Here is a 25,551-nt window from a genome sequence, read left to right as displayed (position 1 = left end):
CTACAGAATCTCCACGCTGTCTATAGAATCATCATGATAGTTGTGACCATGATTAAAATGATTTTGAGGTTGGTTTTCTTTTTCATCATATATATATATATACACCCGCCCAGTGCTGTCATATATATATATATATACACACAGAAAAGATTGAAGTTCTCAGGGATTTCATTTTACTTGGATCCATAATCAACACCCGTGGAAGCAGCAGTCAAGAAATCAAAAGACACATTGCTTTAGGCAAATCTACTGCAAGAGATCTCTTTAAAATGTTGAAAAACAAAGATTTCACCTTGAAGACTAAGGTGTGCCTGACCCAAATCATGGCATTTTCAGTCACCTTGTTTGCATGCAAAAGCTGGACAATGGAAAAGGAAGACCAAAGAAAAATTGACACCTTTGAATTATGGGATTGCTGAAGCATATTGAATATACGATGGACTGCCAAAAGAACAAACAAATCTGTCATAGAAGAAGTGCAACCAGAATGCTCCTTAGAAGGAAAGACAGTGAGATTATGTCTCACATATTTTATCAGGAGGGATCAGTCCCATGGAGAAGGACATCATGCTTGGTAAAGCAGAAGGTCAATGAAAAAGAGGAAGACCCTCAATGAGATGGATTGACACAGTGGCTGCAACAATGGGCTCAAGCATAACAATGATTATCAGGATGGCGGAGGACTGGGTAGCGTTCATTCTGTTATACATAGGGTCGCTGTGAGTCAGACCGACTCAATAGCACCTAACAACAAATAACATGCACATGTATATTCATATTGAATTCTACATATTTATTTTTACTATAATTATGGGAGAATTCTTAAGAGCTTTTTAGGGTTATACCAACGTGAATTACTTTGGATGAAATTTCTCATGACAGGAATATAAGCTTGGATTCCCAATTTTCTTTGATGTGATGGCTTAGATTTACTTTGCATATTACCATATAAGTTCAACTCAGGTGTAAAAAAAAAGAGGAGATGAACTTTTGAAAGAAGTCTGAATATTAACGATGGAATTCTTATAGACTAAGCTCCTTGTTTGGTGAAAATTCACATATTTATAATTTTTAGAAAGAAAGAACTTCATCTTGTTGTCATTGCTCTCTAAATACATTCTAAATTCAGGCTCTTTATCATGTTAATTTTTTCTTTGTCTAGGTAAAATACATATTTTCTGATAAAACGGGAACCCTCACTTGCAACGTCATGACATTTAAGAAGTGCACCATTGCAGGCATAGTTTACGGGTGAGTGTTTTCCTTGCCATGGTGTTGGAAATCCCTCCCTTTTTTTCCAACAAAATTAATGAACTTTTATTTACTCCAAGATTTATCTATATTTCTAACACTGTAGCTATATCTGAATGAGATGAAACGAGAACTTTCAGTTGTTGAAAAATATGGTTTATGTCTGCTTTTCTTTCTTTTTTTTTTTTTACATGGTTAGAAATCCCAGGAAGTTTTAGTCTATTATAGAGATTATAAATTATATAGTAACCATTTGGCATAATGTGCCCATCTGATCACATTTCTTATAACAGTAGAATTTTTTCCTTCGTTTTCCCTTAGTAACGTCTCAGAAGCAACTGATCCCGATTCAGAAACTTTCAGGTAAACAGATAACATTCTTTGCTGCTCTGTCCTTTGTACTCTTTCACTGCTACAAACTGTTACCAGTACCGGGATACTTAGGTATGAAAACAATCTCTCTCTAATCCAGACTTCAAATTAACAGCTGTTAAAAAGTGTCCCTTGATAGATTTTCCCTTAGTGGCATTCAAACAGCACAGAATCTGCGCTTTCCCATATTGCCTTTGAAGTTACTCTATCTCAAAAACTCCTTACCATTATATATTTTTCAATGCACATTGAGGCATCTTCTTTTTTTATATAAGAAAACAAATGCTTTTATTAATGAAAATCATTATGTGAACAAGCCCTTCGTTTTCCTTCCACTGTGGCTTCACATCAGCACCAGAGCGATATAGTCAATAGGCATCCGTTCGAATTTTTTTTTTTTTTTTAATTAAAATGTCTTAGTGTGTTTCCTACGAAAGTTTACATAGCAATTTAGGTTCCCATTTAACAATTTCTACACAATTTGCTCAGTGACATTGATTACATTTTTCACAGTGTGTCAGCTTTCTCACTATTTCCGTTTTGGTATTTCCGCTTCCAGTAATGTGGTTTCCCTGCCCCCTTTCTTCTCTTCTTTGCTTTTGAATCAATGCTGACCATTTAGTCTCATTTAGATGACCATTTAGGCACCTTTTAATGCCATTTTGCAACTCGGGGCCTGGAAGGATATATAATTTGACAGAACTTTAAATATTTACTATAGTTCTGTGGGCTTTTTAGGTGTGGTCCTTACTGAAAGCGGAAGATCAAGCTACATGTTTTCTTTGGATCCTTTTCATCATCAACTGTTACCTTCAGGAACTTTTTGTTAAAAATAATCTTTATTCTTCTTCATAGTCGGTCGCCTCCTTTCATCACAGATCAATGTGAATTTAATGACCCAACATTGTTGCAGAACTTTGAGAATGGGCATGTAAGTCTGCTATTTCCGTTCTAAGTTGACGGTGGTCCTGATCAATACCTTTAACACATATATACCACTTCTGAAAAGGTATTCTTTTCTGAACCCAGGGACAAGAGAGAGTCCTGAAAATTTTCTGATTTTCACACAGGAAGCGAGAAATATTACAACAATGTTATGAGCTGAGCTTATAAACGTAGGTGAATTTTAACATTGCACAAGAACATTTTAATATGCAGCAATCTTTGTAAGACAGTCTCTGTCTGCGTGGTATAGTCCCGGCCAGTGTTTGCTTGCTATCGGGCTTCCCTGCCTCAGCACCCATAGTACCCTTGCCATACAAGGGGGCGTCTGTGGTTGGGGTGGAGGATGGATGGGATCCTTGCAGCCAGAATTTATTGCACTTACAGTGGAGAAGTTCCTACTCTATTCTTGTGTTGAAATTTAAAAGTATCTCGCCAAATCTTGGCTTGGGCATGACCTCCTTATGAGCTAAGATGACCCAGGGCTGCGTAGCAGAAGGTCCCTCTAGGGGGGCCATGGGCCTACCACCAGTACTTCCCTCCTCCCCTGTCCTCTTCTCCCCAACACACAGGGACTGCTGAGACAGCAATCCCTTGCTCTGGACCCTGGTTTTTTTTTTTTTTTTTAATTTATTGTGTTTTAAGTGAAAGTTTACAATTCAAGTCAGTCTCTCGTACAAAAACTTCTACACACTTTGCTATGTAACCCTAGTTGCTCTCCCCCTACTGTGACAGCATACTCCTCTTCTCCACCCTGTATTCCCTGTGTCTATTCAACCAGCTCCTGTCTCCCTCTGCCTTCTATCTCACCTCCACACAGGAGCTGCCCACATAGTCTCATGTGACTGCTTCAGCCAAGAAGCTCACTCCTTACCACTATCATTTTCTGTCTTATAGTCCAGTCCAATCCCTGTCTGAAGAGTTGGATTTGGGAATGGTTCCAGTCTTGGCCTAACAGAGGGTCCAGGGGCCATAACCTCTGGGGTCCCTCTAGTCTGAGGCAGACCATTAAGTCTGATCTTTTTGTGAGAATTTTAGGTCTGCATCCCACTGCTCTCCTGCTCCATCAGGGATTCTCTATTGTATGCCCTGTCAGGGCAGTCATCAGTGGTAGCCAGGCACCATCTCGTTCTTCTGGTCTCAGTCCCTGGTTTATGTGGCCCTTTCTGTCTCTTGGGCTCATATTTACCTCGTGTCTTTGCTGTTCTTCATTCTCCTTTGCTCCAGGTGGTTTGAGACCAGTTGATGCATCTTAGATGGCCACTTGCTAGCATTTAAGACCCTAGATGCCCCTCATGAAAGTGGGATGCAGAGCATTTTCTTAATACATTTTGTTATGCCAGTTGACCTAGATGTCCCCTGAAACCATGGTCCCCAGACCCCTGTCCCTGCTACTTTGGCCTTCAAAGGGTTTGGTTGTATTCAGGAAACTTCTTGGGCCCCTGTTTTTAACTGAGGCTGTAATATTAGCAGGAGAGAACCTACCATCTACCCCTGGCCTCCCCTTGTCCACTTCCCACTGGGCTGTGATCCTGATATCAGAGATAATTTTTCTTTCCCATCCTATTGATGATTGTCCGTTTTGCCTCTTAGTATTTACAAAACTATAAAACAACGCTTTCAGCCTCCTTAATCAGAAAAATAGGGGTTAATCAGATTTGGCAGGAAGGCTACATTAAAAGGTCAAAGTGATGTTTATATGTGGTGGTCAGTGTTGTTAGCTGCCATCAAGCCGTCTCTGACTCATGGCAACCCCATACACAATGGAATGAAAAGCTGTCTGGTGGTGCACCATACCCATGATTGGTTGCAGATTGGACTCTTGTAATGCATAGGGTTTTCATTGGCTGATTTTCAGAAACAGAAGTAGTCTGGAAGCTCTGCTGAAACCTGTTCAGCATCATAGCAACACACAAGCCTCCACTGACAATGCACATGAAGTGTTGGCTGGGAAATGAACCCAGGTCTCCTGCATGGAAGATGAGAATTTTACCACTGAACCATCAATTCCCCCTGTGGTAGTCAATAGGCTGGGTATTTCTGCCCAGGTGGTGTCAGCAGAGCTGGTCCATCGGACACACATCCACTCCAACTGAGCTGAGTGCCAGCTCTTCTCTCCACAGTCCTTAGAGCCAAGGGCCCTGTTCCAGGGCAGTCAGTCAAAGCATATTATTAGGAACTCAGTTAACCAAATTGCAGAGAGTCTGGCAAGTTTGATTTGCAAAGTGATGTCAAGCCCATGTTCCATCTGGTTACCAAACAGTGGCTGAATAACCTCCCACAGCTCACACCTGCAGCTACCTCTGGCTTGCTCAGGAGCAGAGAGAATCCCCATTGTTCAGCTGAAAAGAAATGGTTACTATTTGCATCCTGTCATAGTATGCCAAAAGGAGCCCTGGAGGCACAATTGTTTACTGCTCGGCTGATAACAAAAGGTGGAAGGTTTGACCCCACCAGCCAATCAGTGGGAGAAAGATCTGTGGATCTGGTTTCCATAAAGGTTACAGCTTAGAAAACCCTACTGGGTAGTTCTACTCTGTCCTACAGGTTCTCTAAGAGTGGGAATTTACTCAATGGCACACAACAACAATTTAGCATGTAAAATGATAGTGTTATGGAGAAAAATAAAGTAGAAAATGGGGATAGAGAGGTGTTGCAATTTAAAATAAGGTAGATGGGAAAGTCTGACTAAGAAGGTGCTATCTGGGAAAAGACCTAAAGGAAGTAAAGATGTAAGCCCTGTGAATATTTGGAAGGAGCAAGAGGCAGGTCAGTGCAGAAAGAACAGAAGGTCTGGTGGCAGCACACACCTGGAACCTTTGGGAAACAGCAAAGGGTTTAGTGTAGCTTAGAACAGGGCATAAAAGGGAGTTGAAATCAGGGAGGTGATGAGCTGGGGAGGACAGTACAGGGTAGATTGTGTAAAATAGTAGGTCATTGAAAGATTCGGCTTGGACCTTGAGTTAGATAAGAAACGATTGCTTCCATATGTTTCCTGGGTGCAGTCTTCATGTTCTGAGTCTTTGTGAATTGATTTGCATGAATGACTTGGCTCCTCTCCAATATGATTTGAAAATATTGGCAGGATCTGTTAAATGCCACTGCCTTCCCGCTTCATCTCCTATACCAGCCAGCCTCGGATCTATCTTATTTTCACAGTTCTCTCCTTGAATGGCAAGGGCCTCTTGGCTTGTCTTCCTGCTTCCATTCTTGCTTTGCCAAAGTCATTTTGATGAAAATATAAATCCGATCATGTCACCTTCCAGCTTAGAGCATTTCAGTTGCTGCCCAATACAACTAGAATAAAGTCCCCATGAGGGACTCCAACCTCCTGCCCCGTGCCTTCCCCTTGCTCACAGTGCTGGAGGGGCTGGGCACATGGCAGAGGCCTTGCTCTCTTCTTCTAGAAGAAAGAAGACAGATGAGAAACCAGTGAACAAGTCAATGAGCAGGATATTTCCAGACCCTAAGTGTTGTGAGGAAACCCTGGTGGCGTAGTGGTTAAGTGCTATGGCTGCTAACCTAAACAGTCAGAAGTTCAAATCCACCAGGCACTCCTTGGAAACTCTATGGGGCAGTTCTACTCTGTCCTATAGGGTCGCTATGAGTCGGAATCGACTCGACGGCACCGGGCTTGGGCTAAGTGTTGTGAAACTCGTAAAGTAGGCAGTGTGGTGAGGACGTAGTCACCTCTCTGAGGAGCTCTCATTGATCTGGCACCAAATCAAAATCTCCAAATCTTTAGGTCCACTGATCTCACAGAAGGAGCCTGGTGGTGCAGTGGTTAAGCGCTCAGCTGCTACCCGTAAGGTCAGCAGCCTGAACCCACTAGCCACTCTGCGGGAGAAATATGTGACAGTCTGCTTCTGTAAAGGTTACAGCCTTGGAAGCCCTACGGGGGCAGTTCTACTCTGTCTTATAGGGTTGCTATGAGCTTTTTTTTTTTTTTTTTTTATGAGCTTAAATTGACTTGACAGCAATGGGTTTTTATTATCACAGGAAAAAAAATAAATATTTTTTTCTATAATAGTGAAACACTTGTACATAGTCCAATTTATTTTTAATCCACTGTGACTAAACAAGGTCACACGATGATGGGCCTTCCCTAACTTATTCCACAATGTCTAACGAACTCTTTCTGAGGGAGCATTTTCCAAGAGGGCACAGTAGTTTTGTTCCCTGTGGTCTCCCCAGCCTCCTGCACCGCCCCTGACTGGGTGGCCAGTCCACAAACCCATTCTGAATGCATGGTATGGTTTTTAGCTGGTGCCTGGCTCTGTAGGTACCAAAGTTGAACCTCAGCCAGTATCAACTGCAGAATAGAACTCAAGTGACACTGGAGTGGAAAGCAACACACTGACTCTCACTTGTTTTGTAGCCCACAGAAGAATATATCAAGGAATTTCTGACCCTTTTATGTGTATGCCACACTGTTGTTCCTGAGAAGGACGGAAATGATATCATTTACCAGGCCTCCTCTCCAGGTAGGCCTTCTGCACCCAGAGCTCATTGAGCCTGACCTGTTACAAGCACTCAGAAGAGGCAGTGATGTTGCAGGTCCCCTAGGTTACTCCCCTGGAGTCCTTACAGGTCAAGGGTCACTCATGTTACAGTGACTCTGAACTGCTCTACAGCTCCTGGGATCCTCGTGTCCCAGCTCCAAAGATACTGCGAAGGGGGCCAGGGAGGGCACCTGGGCCCCAGTAAGCATGTTTAGTTATAATCAGTACCAACGCAGAGGTAAGACTAAGACCCTTCATTGCATGAAGATGCTAATGACCTTTCAAACAAACATGATCCCAAAGATAAGTAATAAGACAGCATTGCATTTTCAATCTGGTGAATTCATTTTCGTTCCATTGCAAGAGGCCCAATTTAACCAAATTTCCTCTTCCATGCACACTAAATGGTACCCAGAGAAATAGACAAATGCATTCCAATAAAAAGGTCAATTTATAAATGACATGCTATTTTAGTGCTGGAGAGTAGAAATCTGTATTACATTAAACTCAGAGTTAATACTAATACTAACACGGACTCCTTTTTGGCAGATGAAGTGGCTTTAGTGAAAGGAGCAAAAAAACTTGGCTTTGTTTTCACAAGGAGAACACCGTGCTCTGTTACCATTGAAGCTGTGAGTAGGACCCTGTATACTTTTTGACGTTTTACGTCCATCAGTGGAGCACGAGGTACAGTGGTTCAGACTATAAGCTCTGGAGCCACCGGAGTCAGTTCTGGCCTTGCAACTTTCCAGCCATTATTCTGGGCACATTACTTACCTTCTCTGTGAAGTTTTCTCATCCTATCATGTGTAAAGTAATTGGAATTAGTGTCTGGCAAAGAGTAAGTGCTCAATAAAAGTGAGCTATTTCAAAGAGTTTGAATCATTGGATTTTCAAGAAATATACTATTTTTCTTTTCCTGTGAGGAGCTGAAATGGTTCAAAATACTTTTTCCAGTGAGTTCTATTGTTATGCTGATTTATATACTTCTTGCAATCCCTGGGTCATGCAAACAGTTAAGCCCTTGACTACTAACTGAAAGCTTGGCAGTTTAAATCCACCCAGAGCACCTCGGAAGAAGGGCCTGGAGATCTACTTCCCAAAGGTCACAGCCGTTTAAAGCCCTGTGGAGCACAGTTCAACTCTGAAACACATGGTGTCATCATGAGTTGGAATCAACTTGATGGCAACTGGTTCTGGTATTGACTTTATTACATATGTTTCTTTGTTTGTCTTGATAATCATTCACCACAAGCCTGTGGTATTATAAAAACAAATTGATTTTTCACTTTTCTAGAATACATGTGATGGTTTGTATGTTTACGAGACTTTGAGTCCCTTGGTAGAAAGGACTGGTTAGTTCATCTTTATATCCATAGTACCTGGCACGTGGAAGGCTCTCAGATTCCTTAAAACTCTTCAGTGCTGTATTGGTGATAAAAAGGAGACATGATGGCACAGTGGTTAAAGTGCTCAGCTATCAACTAAAAGGTTGGCGGTTTGAACCCACCAGCTGCTTCTCAGGAGAAAGACCTGGCAGTCTGCTTCTGTAAAGATTACAGCCTTGGAAACCATATGGGGCAGTTCTACCCTGTCCTACAGGTCACTGTGAATCAGAATTGACTTGACAGCAATAGTTTTTTTTTGTTGTTGTTGTTTGTTTTTTTTGTTTTTTATATTGGTGAAACTGGGAGCTGGTTGGCTACAGGAGGTCAACAATGGGCTCAAACATACCTACTATTGTGAGAGTGGCACAGGACCAGGCAACATTTCATTTAATTATACACAGGGTCACTACGAGTCAGAGCTGACTCGATGGTACCTCACCTAGCAACAGGAGGTCGAGGGCTGTAACTGGAAAAACATACAAAAGAATACATATTTTGTTGCTATAAAATTTTATAACATGCCACCTCTTTCCATCTTTACCCTTCAAATTACCTAAAAGTGAAGAATTTCATTTAATCTGTGCAATTTTATTTGTCCTTACATTGCTGTCTGCTGATTGTCGCATGTACTACATATACCTCCACCAGCTGAGAGTGTTTATAAAATGTTTCTGATAGCACCAATTTTAGATGGAAACACCTGTTGTTTAGGTCTAAAATTGGCGCTATCAGAAACATTTGCCCAGGTGACAAACAATGCTCCTACCACAGGAAGGTACCTTCATCTCATCAGACTTGTAAGAAAAGTTGTACTTTGAAAAAGGGGTGTATCTGGAGTGTAAAGCTTGTTTGTGGTTGGAGGAGTGAGTCATTTTGCTAGATGAGTACTTTCTCCTCCAGGTAAGAATATGTTGCTTTATCTTCCTACAGATGGGAGAACAATTCACATTCGAAATTCTCAGCATCCTGGAGTTTTCCAGGTAAGCTACCTTTTCATACAGTTCATTTATTTCCCAGGGCTGTGTCCATGGCTACTCAACTGAGACTTGGCCATGAAACCAAAACTTTAGTACAGGATCATGAAATGCTAGTAAACCTCTACCCATCCTTCACACGTCAGCTCCTTTCTCATGTCTTCAGCCCTCATTGGGGCACATTCTTGTTTTGTTGGTTCACATAAGTTGACGCACCTCTCCTTTCTAGCACTTTCCTGTCAAGTCTTGCAATTTTAAATCTGGATTGTTACCTAATGACCATAAACTTGATGAGGACAGGAATCATCTCACGCAGGGTCTGGTGCTTAGGAAGCACTTAAGAAACATTTGATGAATGGATGAATTTGAAAACTATTCTCACAAATAAAACTGTTTCTCTAAAAATAGACAGTGAAAGGTCCCTGGGTGGTACAAACAGTTTGCCCTCAACTAGTGAATGTTCCACTGCTATTCATAAGATTTTCACTGAACAATTTTTTCAGAAGTAGACCATCAGGTCCTTCTTTCTAGTCTACCTTAGTCTGGAAGTTTCACAACAATGCACAAGGCACCACAGTACGACAAACTGACAGATGGGAGACGGCAAGTAAAATTTTGCTGAAGATAATTCAAAAATGGTTGCAGCAATGCATCAACAAGGAAGTGCCAGAAATTCAAGCCAGATTAAGAAGAGAATGTGGAACAAGGGATATCATTTCTCATGTCAGATGGATCTTGACTGAAAGCAAAAAATACCAGAAAGATGTTTACCTGTGTTTTATTGAATATGCAAAGACATTCGACTGTGTGGATCATAACAAATTATGGATAACATTGAAAAGAATGGGAATTCCAGAATGCATAACTCTGCTCATGAAGAATCTGTCCGTAGACCAAGAGGCAGTCAGTCGAACAGAACAAGAGGATACTGCGTGGTTTAAAATCAGGAAACGTGTGTGTCAGGGTTGTATCCTTTTACCACGCTTATTCAGTCTGTGCTCTGAGCAAATAATCTGAGAAGCTGGACTATATGAAGGAGAATGTGGCATCGGGATTAGAGAAAGACTTACTAACATCCTGTGATATGCAGATGACACAACTTGCTGAAAGTGAAAAGGACTCGAAACACTTACTGATGCAGATCAAAGACCACAGCCTTCAGTATGGATTGCACCTCAACATAAAGAAAACAAAAATCCTCACAACTGGACCAATAAGCAACATCATGATAAATGCAGAAAATGTTGAAGTTGTCAAGGATTTCATTTTACCTGGATCCACAATCAACGCTCATGGAAGGGGCAGTCAAGAAATCAAATGATGTATTGCATTGGGCATATCTGCTGCAAAAGACCTCTTTCAAGTGTGGTAAATTAAAGGTGTCACTTTGAGGACTAAGGTGTGCCTGACTGAAGCTATGGTGTTTTCAATTGCCTCATATGCATGTGAAAGCTGGAAAATGAATAAGGAAGACTGAAGCAGAATTGATGCCTTTGAATAATGGTGTTGGCAAAAAATATTGAATGTACCATGGACTTCTGGGTTTTATACCATGGACTGCCAGAAGAAGGAACAAGTCTGTCTTGGAAGAAGTACAGTCAGAATGCTTCTTGGAAGCAAGGATGGTGAGACTTCATCTCACATATTTTGGATATGTTATCAGAAGGGACCAGTCCTGGAGAAGGACATCATGCCTGGTAAGGTAAAGGGTCAGCAAAAAAAAAAAGGAAAACCCTCAATGAGATGGACTGACACAGTGGCTGCAACATGGGCTCAAACATAGCAAAGATTGTGAGGATGGCACAGGACGGGGAAGAATTTCATTCTGTTGTACGTAGGGTCATTCAGTGGTACCTAACAACAACAACAGCAGCTAACCGAAAGGTTGACAGTTCAAACCCTCCCAGCAGCACTCCAGAAGAAAGGCCTGGCAATCTGATTCCATAGAGATTATAGCCAAGAAAACCCTATGGGGGTAGTTTTGCTCTGTCACATATGGGGTTGCCATGAGTCATAATCTTAAGACAGCAATGGGTTTAAAGATTTGACTGGGACCCTGTCTTGCAAAAATGAAAATGAAGAATTGTGAAAAGTACACATTTCAAAAGAAAAAAAAAAAAAAAACATGCATCCAGACCCTTCTCTCCTTTCATGTTTCAGAGGGCTGGAGGCTCTGGCAGCAGGGGCCTAATTCTCCAAGGCATAGGTGTGTGGTTGTTGCCAATGATGCTATTTCCATTGGGCTTTTCCTCAGGACTGAGGCAAAAGTTTGTTTTTTTTTTCCCCTCAGGACTGATGGCAAAGGTTTTGTTTTGTTTTTAATAGTCTACGGCAAGGAATTTGGATTTTTTTTTAAGTGTGATAGAAAGTCATTAGAGGATTTTCTTGGATGTATTTATATTAGTTTTTTAGAAGAATATCTTTTATTTTTAGTTTTAATATTTTTGTTTGCCAACTGACTACTAAGTTTAATTATCCCTTCTAGTTTTTACCTATTCGGTCTTTGTTGATGCTTTTTCTAGAGAATGGTTGGGAAAAAGGAAAAGTGAATTAGTAGCCTTACTTGGAAAAGAAAATGTTTAGTTCCAAGTTTAAAATTAGCAACTCCAGTACAGTTCAGAGTTTAGTATATCTTTTAATCACTTATGGTACCTCTGCATTCCACCACAGTTGGAATTGAGGATAAAAATTTTCCACTAGGAGAAGTTCTTGTTTCCTTTCTGCTAATCGTTCCATGGAACACTTGAGTACCTACTCCATAAAAAAGAGGTGGGCTAGGCTGTGGAGGTTTGTATCAAGAGGAAGACGTTGTCCTTGCCTGTAGGGGCTTACAGTGTATTACAGGACACAGCTGTGTGCAAACCTGATTTCACTGCTAGATGGGGCCTGGTACAATTCATGTCAGATGACTATATCAAGATCTACTTCCGCCAGAGGAGTTTTGGGTAAGCTTTGTGGAGGAAGTTGCATCTTTGAAGGGTGGGTTGGGTTCCAACAGGTAGATGTGGGAGCTGGAAGCCCATATCTTAGGACGAGGATATGAGGTCAGTGATAGCACGGAAAAGAACACAAGCTGTCGTGGGAAGGTGCATATTCTGCTGTGGTTGGAGCACGTATTCTGCAAGACGTAGTGTTGTGAGATAGGAGAAACCTGGGAAGGTGGGGATTGGAAGGTTATTTGTAAGGGTTTCTTGAAAGGTCTTTGATGGCCATGAGAGCCATCAAAGGTTTGAGAGTGACATGATGAGGGAGAAGTAGTATGTCAGGCAGTGTGTGGGATAAGGTGGAGTAGGGAGATCACAAGCGTACTTGAGCTGCTGACTTAGGAAAAAAAGAAATGAGTTTGAGTTCTGTCCACAATACTAGGAAGAGGAAGAAAGCCTGGGGCCTTTGAGACAGTACTGCATATACAATACTCTGGCAGCTATTGGGCAGGCAACTTAACATCTCAGTCTGGCAAAATGGAAACAAAGTGAGTGCTTTATAAGGAGGTTGTGAAGACTGAAGGGTACGTATAAAGCACAGAACACAAGGCTGCCTTCTCCTCTCCCCATTAGTTTTTTTAATGACTAAATTACATGTAGTGGTGCTAGTGAATTTCCATGGAAGAAAAGGATGGTGACAGAGAAATAGTAAAAGGAGGAAGAAATAGAGATTTAGAATTAGAACCTCCATTTAAAGAGTGAGATAAAGAAAAGGACGTGGAGACTGGCAATCGCGGAAGTATGTTGGCCTTTTTACTGATAGTCAGCCCACTAGAGACTCAGCACCCTTTTATTGGAGGCTGGCGAGGTAAGCACTCTGCCTAGCATGTATCAAAATTGTGGACTATTGGAACTCCTTTGACTTTGGTGATTTCAGTTTTAGAGTCAAGTACCTAAGAAAAGAGAAACTAATAACACTTTTTTATATTGTTCTAGTAATAGGAAAAGGATGTCTATGATTGTCCGAACTCCTACAGGACAACTCCGGCTCTACTGCAAAGGGGCTGTAAGTATCAGGGCTCAGGAATCATAACAATGCCACCCCTCTTTGTTCCAACAAGTGGGGGGAAGGCTTTTGCAACTTCACAGTATTTTAAAATTTGTTGCCTTTTATCTTTTGTTGCTATTGGTTGTTGAAAATATTATCCAAGACTGAAAGTCCATTTCAAGGTAGACAAAAAGTTTATTCAGTAGCCAAAGCATATTGAAATTTGTGGTGGCTCACGTCAGAATGTTTAAGTTTTAAGGTTAGTGAAGAGTTTGCTGTCACTAAATTGTCTTGTAGATAACCAGTGATCAGATTGTTGATAGTGTTTGTAGCATCGTGGATTACAAATTTAACGTTTTGGTCCCAGTTCCAAGCTCGATGTACTTGGACTTGGCAAGTCTTGCGTAATTCACTTTTCCTTCTGTAAATATTTTTTAAGCGCTTGCAAATTCATTCACTTTTTAATACAAACAGCTTTATTAGTGTATATAACTGACATAAGATAAACTGCACATGTTTAAATAGTACAATTTGATAAATTCTGTGTATGTATATGCCCAAGAAACCATTGCCCCAATCAAGATGGTGAACATATCCATCACCCGCCAAAGTTTTCTCATGCCCCTTTGTCATTCTTCCCTCCTGCTCCTTCAGGCAACCACTGATCTGCTTTCTGTCTTTATAGGTTAGTTTCCATTTTCTAAAACTTTATATAAATGGAATCTTATAACTTTATTATTTTGACCTGGCTCTTTCACTCATAATTGTTTTGAGGTTTATCCATATTGTAGCTTGTGTCAATAGCTCAGTTCTTTTTATTGCTGAGTAGTATCCCATCGTATGGGTTTATCACATGTGTTGATAAACACTTTGTTTGCAGTTTGGGGCTACTACAAGCAAGGCTCCTTTAGGCACTTGTCTGGATATATGGTTTCATTCCTCAGATAAATAACAAGGATGAAATGGCTGTATTATGTGGTAGTTGTAACTGAACATGGGTTCTTGTCCTGTCCTATTAGCCGATTGAAATAAGATGGACGCCACACCACCAGTTGCAAGGGAAACAGAAAGTGGAAATTTATTGTTTGTGCAAATAAGGAGCAACATGTGGCCTAGCAGCCAAAAGACCACTTGCTCCCCACCCCAAGGGACCTGGGAACTTTTACCTTCTCGAGTCCCTGGGGGCAGGGATTGGTGCCCTAAATCTAAAAGCTCCATCCCTCCTATGCCCATATTTGGAGATTCAGGAGCCCAGTCATGTTGTAAAGGAAGGGACCTCTTGTTTTTCAAATAGGCTCAGGCACCGTGGTGTGCTGGAAAATATCTTCCTCTCTGGTGATGTTCAAGTACGGGGTCAAGTTCAGGGCCATGGGCTCCTCAGGTCCTGTGCATGAACCAGGATCCTGGTTCTAGCATTCGCAGAGTTCTGGCACCACATTTAAAATGTGGTTAGGGCCGAGATAAGGGCCGCGGCATTGTCCAGCTGCGCGGGAGGGGTGAAACTGCCACAGAGAAGGGAAAGCCTAGGCGGCGGCTTCAGTAGATATACATTTAACTACTTAAGAAGCCACCAAACTGTGGTTACATTCCAGCAGCAGTCCTCATCAACACTTGGTATGGTCTGTCCTCTTAATTTTAGCCATTTTAATGGATGTGTGGAGTCCCTGGGTGGCACAGGTGCTCAATTACTAACCAAAAGGTTGGCAGTTTGAACCCTCTCAGAGATGCCTCAGAAGAAAGGCCTGGCAACCTACTTCTGAAAGGCCACAGCCATGAAAACTCTATGGAGTGTTCTATTCTGCACACGTGCATCACCATGAGTCAGAGTTGACTTGAAGGCAACTGGTTTATATTTTGCTTTAGTAGATGTGTAGTTGGATTGACACAGTGGCTGCAACAATGGGCTCAATGATTGTGAGGATGGTGTGGGACAGGGCAGTGTTTTGTTCTGTTGTACGTAGGGTAGCTGTGAGTCAGAACATAGCAACAACAACAGATGTGTAGCAGTATCTCATTTGTGGTTTTAATTTACATTTCCTTGCTGACTGCTGATGGTGAGAATTTTTTACATCTTTATTTTCCATCCATTTTGGGGTTCACAGGACCACCCCTGTGTTTGGAGATTCACTAAGAGAACTCATGGGATTTAGCATAAAGTTTTACTCATCACAAAGATTTATTACAATAATGTAGTAGAGATGGGATGCTGGATCATAATGGAAAAGATCCAGGCAGAGCCTGCAGGAATCCATGTACAGGCATCTCATAAGAGGTCACACAGCGCACCCTTGCCCCAACAATCAAAATGCCGCCATATGCATACAGAGTTTCTGCCCAGGGAAGCCCACTAAAGACTCAGTGCCCTTTTAGTGGGGGCTGGTCAGGTAGGCACTCTCCACTTACCATGTATCAAAATTCTGGAATCCCAACAGGAAAGCAGGTGTTCAGTATAAGCCATAGTATTTGCAAAAGCAGTCTGGGCACAATGCCATCCTTACCATTTAGGCAAAATTAGTGTAGGGAATTGTTTACCAGCCAAATTCTCAGATGCCAGCCAAGGGTCAGCCTTGCAAGCAGCCATCTGAGTGTGGCAGTCTCAGGCCCGCCATGTTAACCCTTTTCTGTGCACCATATGTTCGTTTTCTTTGGTGAAATGTCTGTTTAAACCTTTGGCCCACTTTTCTAATTAAAAAAAAAATTATTATTAATGAGTTTTGAGAGTTCTTTATGTATTCTGGAATCAAGTCCTTTATTAGATACATGATTTCCAATTTTTTTCTTTTTCTAGTCTATGGGCTTATCTCTTCATTCTCTTAACAGTGTCTTTTATTTTTCCTCAGTATTTTTTTTATTGAGGGAAAATATGCATAACTTATCATTTTAACATTTAAGTGTACATTTCAGTGGCATTAAGTACTTTCTATTAATTTCTAGAACATTTTCATCATCCCAAACAGAAACTTCTCTACCCACTAAGCAATAATCCGTCATTCCCTCCTCCTCCCAGACCCTAGTAATAACTCCTCTACTTTCTGGCCCTATTAATTTGCCTATCCTAGATATTTCATATAAATGGGATCATACAATATTTGTCCTTTGTGTCTAGTTTATTCAGTCAGCATAATGTTTTCAAGGTTCATCATGTTGTAATATGTATGAGAATTTCATTTCTTTTTGTGACTCAATAGTATTCCATCGTATGCATATACGTCCCACATATATGTCAGTTTGTCGTACCATGGTGGCTTGTGTGTTGCTGTGATGCTGGAAGATTTGCCACCAGTATTTCAAATACCAGCAGGGTCACCCATGATGGAGAGGCTTCAGTAGAGCTTCCAGACTAAGACAGACTAGGAATAAGGGCCTGGCAGTCTACTTCTGAAAAAATTTGCTAGTGAAAACCTTAGGAATAGCAGCAGAACATTGTCTGATATACTGCCAGATTATGAGCCTGTAAGAATAAAAGGTGCTCAAAATATGACTGGGGAAGAGCTGCCTCCTCAAAGTAGAGTCCACTGTAATCATGTGGATGGAGTCAAGTTTTGGAGCCTTCATTTGCTGATGTGGCATGACTCAAAATGAGGAGAAACAATGGCAAACATTCATTAATAGTAGGACTGTGGAGTGTATAAAATAAGAGCTTAGGAAAATTGGAAGTCATCAAAAATGAAATGGAACGCATTAACATCGATATCCTAGGCGTTAGTAAGCTGAAGTGAACTGGTTTTGGCCATTTTAAATCAGATAATCATATGATATACTGCCCTGGGAATGACAAATTGAAAAGAAATGGCAACACATTCATCACCCAAAAGAACATTTCAAAATCTATCTTGAAGTACAACACTGTCAGTGATAGGATAATATCCATACACCTACAAGGAAGACTGGTCATTACAACTATTATTCACATTTATGCACCAACCACTAATGCTAAAGATGAGGAAACGGAAGATTTTTACCAACTTCTGCAGTCTGAAACTGATCAAACATGCCATCAGGATACATTGATAATTACTGATGACTAGAATGCAAAAGTTGGAAACAAAGAAGTAAGAATAGGTGGAAAATATGGTCTTGGTGATAGAAATGATGCCAGAGACCTTATGATAGAATTTTGCAAGACCAATGACTTCTTCATTTCAGATACCTTTTTTCACCAACATAAACGGTGACTATTCACGTGAACCTTGCCAAGTGGAAAACACAGGAATCAAATTGACTACATTTGTGGAAAGAGGCTACGGAAGGCTCAATATCATCAGTTGGAACAAGGCTGGGGAATGCCTGTGGAACAGACACTTAATTGCTCATATACAAGTTGAAGCGAAAGAAAATTAGAACAAGTCCGGGAGAGCTAAAGTATGACCTTAAGTATATTCCACCTATATTTAGAGACCTTCTCAAGAATAGATTTGACTCATTAAACACTAATGACTGAAGACCAGATGAGTTGTGGAATGTCTTCAAGGACATCATACATGAAGAAAGCAAGAGGTCATTCAAAAGACAAGAAAGAAAGAAAAGACCAAAATGGATGTCCACAGAGATTCTGAAACTTGCTGTTGGATGTAGAGTAGCTAAAGTGAACGGAAAAAATGATAAGCCAAAATAGCTGAACAGAAAATTTCAAAGGGCAGCTCAAGAAAACAAAGTAAAATATTATAATGAAATGTACAAAGACCTTTGTTATTGTTGTTGTTAGGTGCCGTCAAGTCAGTTCCGACCCATAGCGACCCTATGCACAACAGAACGAAACGCTGCCCGGTCCTGCACCACCCTTACAATCGTTGTTATGCTTGAGCTCATTGTTGCAGCCACTGTGTCAATCCACCTCTTTGAGGGTCTTCCTCTTTTCCACTGACCCTGTACTCTGCCAAGTGTGATGTCCTTCTCCAGGGACTGATTCCTCCTGACAACATGTCCAAAGTATGTAAGATGCAGTCTCGCCATCCTTGCCTCGAAGGAGCATTCTGGCTGCACTTCTTCCAAGACAGATTTGTTCGTTCTTTTGGCAGCCGGTGGTATATTCAATATTCTTCGCCAACACCACGATTCAAAGGCATCAACCCTTCTTTGGTCTTCCTTATTCATTGTCCAGCTTTCACATGCATATGATGTGATTGAAAATACCATGGCTTGGGTCAGGCACCCCTTAGTCTTCAGGGTGACATCTTTGCTCTTCGACACTTTGAAAAGGTCCTTTGCAGCAGATTTACTCAATGCAATGCATCTTTTGATTTCCTGATTGCTGCTTCCATGGCTGTTGATTGTGGATCCAAGTAAAATGAAATCCTTGACAGCTACAATCTTTTCTCTGTTTATCGTGATATCGCTCGTTAGGCCAGTTGTGAGGATTTTTGTTTTCTTTATATTGAGGTGTAATCCATACTGAAGGCCGTGGTCTTTGATCTTCCTTATTAAGTGCTTCAAGTCCTCTTCACTTTCAGCAAGCAAGGTTGTGTCATCTGCATAACGCAAGTTGTTAATGAGTCTTCCTTCAATTCTGATGCCCTATTCTTCATATAGTCCAGCTTCTCAGATTATTTGTTCAACATACAGATTAAATAGGTATGGTGAAAGAATACAACCCAGACGCACACCTTTCCTGACTTTAAACCAATCAGTATCCCCTTGTTCTGTCCGAACAACTGCCTCTTGATCTATGTAAAGGTTCCTCATGAGCACAATTAAGTGTTCTGGAATTCCTATTCTTCGCAATGTTATCCATAGTTTGTTATGATCCACACAGTCGAATGCCTTTGGATAGTCAATAAAACACAGGTGAACATCTTTCTGGTATTCTCTGCTTTCAGCCAGGATCCATCTGACATTAGCAATGATATCCCTGGTTCCACATCCTCTTCTGAAACTGGCTTGAATTTCTGGCAGTTCCCTGTTAATATACTGCTGCAGCCATTTTTGAATGATGTTCAGCAAAATTTTGCTTGTGTGTGACATTAATGATATTGTTCTATAATTTCCACATTCAGTTGGATCACCTTTCTTGGGAATAGGCATAAATATGGATCTCTTCCAGTCAGTTGGCCAGGAAGCTGTCTTCCATATTTCTTAGCATAGACGAGTGAGGACCTCTAGCGCTGCATCCGTTTGTTGAAACATCTCAATTGATATTCCATCAATTCCTGTAACCTTGTTTTTCGCCAATGCCTTCAGAGCAGCTTGGACTTCTTCCTTCCGTACCATCGGTTCCTGATCATATGCCACCTCTTGAAATGGCTGAATATCGACTAATTCTTTTTGATATAATGGCTCTGTGTATTCCTTCCATCTTCTTTTGATGCTTCCTGCGTCGTTTAATATTTTCCCCATGGAATCCTTCACTATTGCAATTTGAGGCTTGAGTTTTTTCTTCAGTTCTTTCGGCCTGAGAAACGCCGAGCGTGTTCTTCCCTTTTGGTTTTCCATCTCCAGCTCTTTGCACATGCCATTATAATACTTTACTTTGTCTTCTCGAGACGCCCTTTGAAATCTTTTGTTCAGTTCTTTTACTTCATCAATTCTTCCTTTTGCTTTAGCTGCTTGATGCTCAAGAGCAAGTTTCAGAGTCTCCTCTGACATCCGTCTTGGTCTTTTCTTTCTTTCCTGTCTTTTCAGTGACCTCTTGCTTTCTTCATGGATGATGTCCTTGATGTCATTCCACAACTTGTCTGGTCTGCGGTCACTAGTGTTTAATGCATCAAGAGTATTCTTCAGATGGTCTCTAAATTCAGGTGGGATATACTCAAGGTCATATTTTGGCTCTCGTGGACTTGCTCTGATTTTCTTCAGTTTCAGCTTGAACTTGCATATGAGCAATTGATGGTCTGTTCCACAGTCGGCCCCTGGCCTTGTTCTGACTGATGATATTGAGCTTTTCCATTGTCTCTTTCCACAGATGTAGTCAATTTGATTTCTGTGTGTTCCATCTGGTGAGGTCCATGTGTATAGTCGCCATTTATGTTGGTGAAAGAAGGTATTTGCAATGAAGAAGTCATTGGTCTTGCAAAATTCTATCATTTGATCTCTGGTATTGTTTCTATCACCAAGGCCGTATTTTCCAACTACCGATCCTTCTCTGTTTCCAACTTTCACATTCCAATCGCCAGTAATTATCAGTGCATCTTGATTGCATGTTCGATCAATTTCAGACTGAAGCAGCTGATAAAAATCTTCTATTTCTTCATCTTTGGCCCTATTGGTTGGTGTGTAAATTTCAATAATAGTCATATTAACTGGTCTTCCTTGTAGGCGTATGGATATTGTCCTATCACTGACAGCATTGTACTTCAGGATAAATCTTAAAACGCTCTGTTTGACAATGAATGCAACACCGTTCCTCTTTGAGTTGTCATTCCCAGCATAGTAGTCTATATGATTGTCTGATTCAAAATGGCCAATACCAGTCCATTTCAGCTCACTAATGCCTAGGATATCAATGTTTATGCATTCCATTTCATTTTTGATGATTTCCAATTTTTGTAGATTCATACTTTGTACATTCCAGGTTCCGATTTGTAATGGATGTTTGCAGCTGTTTCTTCTCATTTTGAGTCATGCCACATCAGCAAATCAAGGTCGCAAAAGCTTTACTCCATCCACATCATTAAGGTCGACTCTACTTTGAGGAGGCAGCTCTTCCCCAGTCATCTTTTGAGTGCCTTCCAACCTGGGGGGGTCTCATCTTCCAGCATTATATCAGACAGTATTCCACTGCTATTCATAAGGTTTTCACTGGCTAATGCTTTTCAGAAGTAGACTGCCAGGTCCTTCTTCCTGGTCTGTCTTAGTCTGGAAGCTCAGCTGAAACCAGTCCTCCATGGGTGACCCTGCTGGTATCTGTATACCGGTGGCATAGCTTCCAGAATCACAACAACACACAAGCCCCCCCCAGTACAACAAACTGACAAGACACGTGGGGGTACAAAGACCTAGAGTTAGAAAACCAAAAGGGAAGAACACATTCAGCATTTCTCAAGCTGAAAGAACTGAAGAGAAAATTCAAGTCTTGAGTGGCAATATTGAAGGATTCTACCAGGAAAATATTAAATGACACAGAAAGCATCAAAAGAAGATGGAAAAAATACACAGAGTCAATACCAAAAAGAATTATATGACATTCAATCATTTCAGAAGGTAGCATATGATCAGAAAACGATGGTACTGAAGGAACAAGTCCAAGCTGTACTGAAGGCATTGGTGAAAAACAAGGCTCCAGGAATTGACAAAACACCAGTTGAGATGTGTCAGCAAACAGATGCAGAGCTGGAGTGCTCACTCATCTATACCAAGAAACTTGTAAGACAGCTACCTGGCCAACCGTCTGGAAGAGATTCATATTTGTGCCCATTTCAAAAGAAGGTGATCCAACAGAATGCAGAAATTGCCAAACCATATCATTAATTTCACACACAAGTAAATTTTTGCTGAAGATCATTCAAAAAAGACTGCAGCAGTACATCTACAGGGAACTGCCAGAAATTCAAGCTGGATTCAGAACACCCCAAAAAAACAAAACTGTTGCCGTCGAGTTGATTCCGACTCCTAGCGACCCTATAGGACATAGTAGAACTGCCCCATAGGTTTCCAATGAGTGCCTGGTGGATTCAAATTGCTGACCTTTGGGTTAGCAGCCGTAGCTCCTTAACCACTACGCCACCAGGGTTTCCGCCGGATTCAAAAGGGGAAGTGAAATGAGAAGTATCATTGTTGATGTCAGATGGATCTTGGTTGAAAACAGAGACTATCAGAAAGATGTTCACCTGGGTTTTATCGACTATGCAAAGACATTTGATTGTGTGGTTCATAACAAACTATGGATAACATTGCAAAAAATGGAAATTCCAGAACACTTAATTGTGCTCATGACGAGCCTGTACATAGACCAAGAGGCTGTAGTTCAAACAGAAAGAGGGGATGCTGAGAGATTTAAAATTAGGAAAGGTGTGTGCCAGAGTTGTATCCTTTCACCATAGTTACTCAATTTGTATGCTAAGCAAATAATCTGAGAAGCTGGACTATATGAAGAATGTAGCATCAAGATTGCACTAGCAATCTATGATAAGAAGATGACACAACTTTGCTTGCTGAAAGCAAAGAGGCCTTGAAGCACTACAGCCTTCAGTAAGGATAAGGATTACACTTTAATATAAAGAAAACAAAAATCTTCACAACTGGACCAATAAGCAACACCATGATGAACAGAGAAAGGGTTGAAGTTATAAAGAATTTCATTTTACTTGGATCCACAATCAAATTCTATGGAAACAGCAGTTAAGCTATCAAAGGTCGCATTGCATTGGGCAAATGTGCTGCAAGAGACCTTTTTTAAGTGTTAAAAAGCAGAGGTGTCACATTAAAGACTAAGATGTACCTGACCTAAGCCTTGGTGTTTTCAATTGCCTTATATGCTTGCTAAAGCTGGGCAATGAATAAAGAAGACTGAAGAAGAATGGATGCCTTTGATTTATGGTGTTGGAGAAGATTAACAAATATACCACAGACTGCCAGAAGAAGGAACAAATCTGGGCATGTTATCAGGAGAGAGAAGGACATCATGCTTGGTAAAGTAGATGGTCAGCAGAGGAAGACCCTCTGTGAGATGGACTGACACAGTGGCTGTGACAACGGGCTCAAGCATAACAACTATTGTGAGGATGGCACAGGACCAGGCAGTCTTTTGTTCTGTTGTATACAGTGTCACTATGAGTCTGTACCGATTTGGCAGCACCCAACAACAACAGCAATGTATAGACCACATTTTGTTTATCCATTCATCTGTTGATGTTGCCACCTTTTGGCTATTGTGAATAATGCTGCTTTTAACACTGGCATACAAGTATCTATTTAACACTGTTTTTTGACAAATTTCACAATTTTTTCCTTTATGGATTGCACTTTTAGAGTTGTATCTAAGCAATCTTTGTCTAATCTAAGATTACAAATATTTTCTCCTAGTAATTTTATATTTTTGGTTTTACATTTAGTTCTATGATTCATTTTGAGTTAATTTTTTAAATTAGTTATTTTATTGTACTTTAGATGAAGGCTTAGAGAGCAAAATAGTTACTCGTTAAAATGTTAGTACCTATATTTTGTGACATTGGTTTCTAACAATGTCAACACTCTCCACTTCTCAACATCATTATTTATTACCAGCTTTCTTGTTCCCTCCTGCCTTCTTGTCTTTGCCCCTGGGCTGGTGTGCCCATTGAGTCTCATTTTGTTTTATGGGGTTGTCTAATCTTTGACTGAAGGGCGAACCTCAGGAGTGACTTCAGGACTGAGTTAAAAGGGTGTCCGGGGGCCATACTCTCAGGGTGTCTCCAGTGTCTGTCAGACCAGTAACTGATCTTTTTTTGTGAGTTAGAATTTTGTTCTACATTTTTCTCTAGCTCTGTCCAGGACCCTATCTTGCGATCCCTGTTGGAACAGTTGGTAGTGATGGGGGGCACCATCTAGTTGTGCTGGACTCAGTCAGGTAAAGGCTGACATTGTAGTCCATTAGTCTTTGGACTAACCTTTCCCTTCTGTCTTTGGTTTTCTTCATTCTTTCTTGCTCCAGATGGGGTGGGACCGGTGGGGTATCTTAGGTGGCCACTCACAAGCTTTTAAGACCCTAGACGCTACTCTCCAAAATAGGATATAGAACATTTTCTTTATAAGTTATGTTATGCCAATTGAGCTAGATGTCCCCTGAGACTATGGTCCCTGGCCCTCAGCCGAGCAGTTTGTTTCCTCAGGGAATCTGAATGTGTCTATGAAGCTTCCATGACCTTGACGTGGTGCAGTTGTACTGGCTTCCCCGGTATTGTGTACTGTCTTACCCTTCACCAAAAAAAAAAATAATCTATTGTCTAGTTAGTGTTTTTCCCTACCCACTACCACCCTCCTTTGTAACCATCAAAGATTGTTTCTTTTTGTGTGTAAACCTTTTCATGAATTTTTATAATAGTAGTGCCATGCAATATTTGTCCTTTTGTGATTGTCTTAATTTATTCAGTATAATGCCCTTCAGATTCATCCATGTTGTGAGATGCTTCACAGATTCATCACTGTTCTTTATCATTGTGTAGTATTCCCTTTTGGTGTATGTACCATAGTTTCTTTATCCATTCGTCTCTTGATGGACACTTAGGTTGTTTCCATCTTTTTGCTATTGTGAATAACGCTGCAATGAACTTGAGTGTGCATATGTCTATTTCTGTGATGGCTCTTATTTCTCTAGGATATATTCCTAGGAGTGGGTTTGCTGGATCATATGGTATATGTATTTCTAGCTTTTTCAGGAAATGCCATATCATTTCCAAAGTGGTTACACCATTTTGCGTTCCCACCAGCAATGCATAAGAATTCCAATCCCCCTGAAGCCTCTCCAGCATTTATTATTTACTGTTTTTTTGATTTGTGCCAGTAATGCTGGGGCGAGATGGTAGTTTTGATTTTGCATTTCTCTCTTTTTTTTTTTTAATGGCTAGTGATCTCGAGCATCTCCTCATGTGTCTGTTAGCTGCTTGAATATCTTCTTTGGTGGAGTGTCTGTTCATATCATTTGCCCATTTTTTAACTGGATTATTTGTCTTTTTGCTGTAGAGGTGTTGGATTTCCCTATAGATTTTAGAGATTAGAACTTTGTCGGATTTGCCACAGTGAAAATTTTTTTCCCGGTCTGTAAGCCCTCTTTTTACTCTTTTAATGAAGTCTTTTGAAGAAAATAAGTGTGTGATTTTTAGAAGATTCCGTTTATCTAGCTTATCTTCTGGTGTTTATATATTGTTAGTTATTGTTTGTGTCTTACTAATGCTGTGTATTAGGGCCTTTAGTGTTGATCCTATTTTTCCTTCTATGATCTTTATAATTTTTAGTCTTATATTTAGGTCTTTGATCCATTTTTAATTAATTTTTGTGTATTTTTGAGTTATGGGTCGAGTTTCATTTTTTTTGCAGATGGACCTTCAGTTTTGCCAGCACCATTTGTTAAAAAGACTGCCTTTTCCCCATTTAATGGATTTTGGGTCTTTGTCAAAGATCAGGTGACTATAGGTGGGTGGATTTACATCTGGCTTCCCAATTCTCTTCCATTGGTCAATGTGTCTGTCATTGTACAGTACCAGGCTGTTTTGAGTACCATAGCTGTTTAATAGGTTCTGA

At 40.7% G+C, this 25,551-nt stretch overlaps 1 long non-coding RNA gene across 1 annotated transcript in view; it reads left to right on the top strand.

The window, feature by feature from the left end:
- The first annotated feature begins 9,404 nt into the window (after positions 1-9,404).
- Positions 9,405-25,551, top strand: part of LOC126066538 (uncharacterized) — a 34,150-nt gene continuing 18,003 nt past the window's right edge. Inside the window, exons 1-2 of the long non-coding RNA XR_007515123.1 lie at positions 9,405-9,435; positions 13,350-13,419. This is a non-coding gene — a long non-coding RNA (uncharacterized LOC126066538). The remainder of the gene's footprint in view (positions 9,436-13,349; positions 13,420-25,551) is intronic.

Source organism: Elephas maximus, chromosome 23 (genome assembly GCF_024166365.1).
Source record: "Elephas maximus indicus isolate mEleMax1 chromosome 23, mEleMax1 primary haplotype, whole genome shotgun sequence".
Taxonomy (NCBI): Eukaryota; Metazoa; Chordata; class Mammalia; order Proboscidea; family Elephantidae; genus Elephas; species Elephas maximus.
The sequence above is the reverse complement of the archived record's forward strand: the minus strand, read 5'-3'. Positions and strand labels throughout refer to the sequence as shown.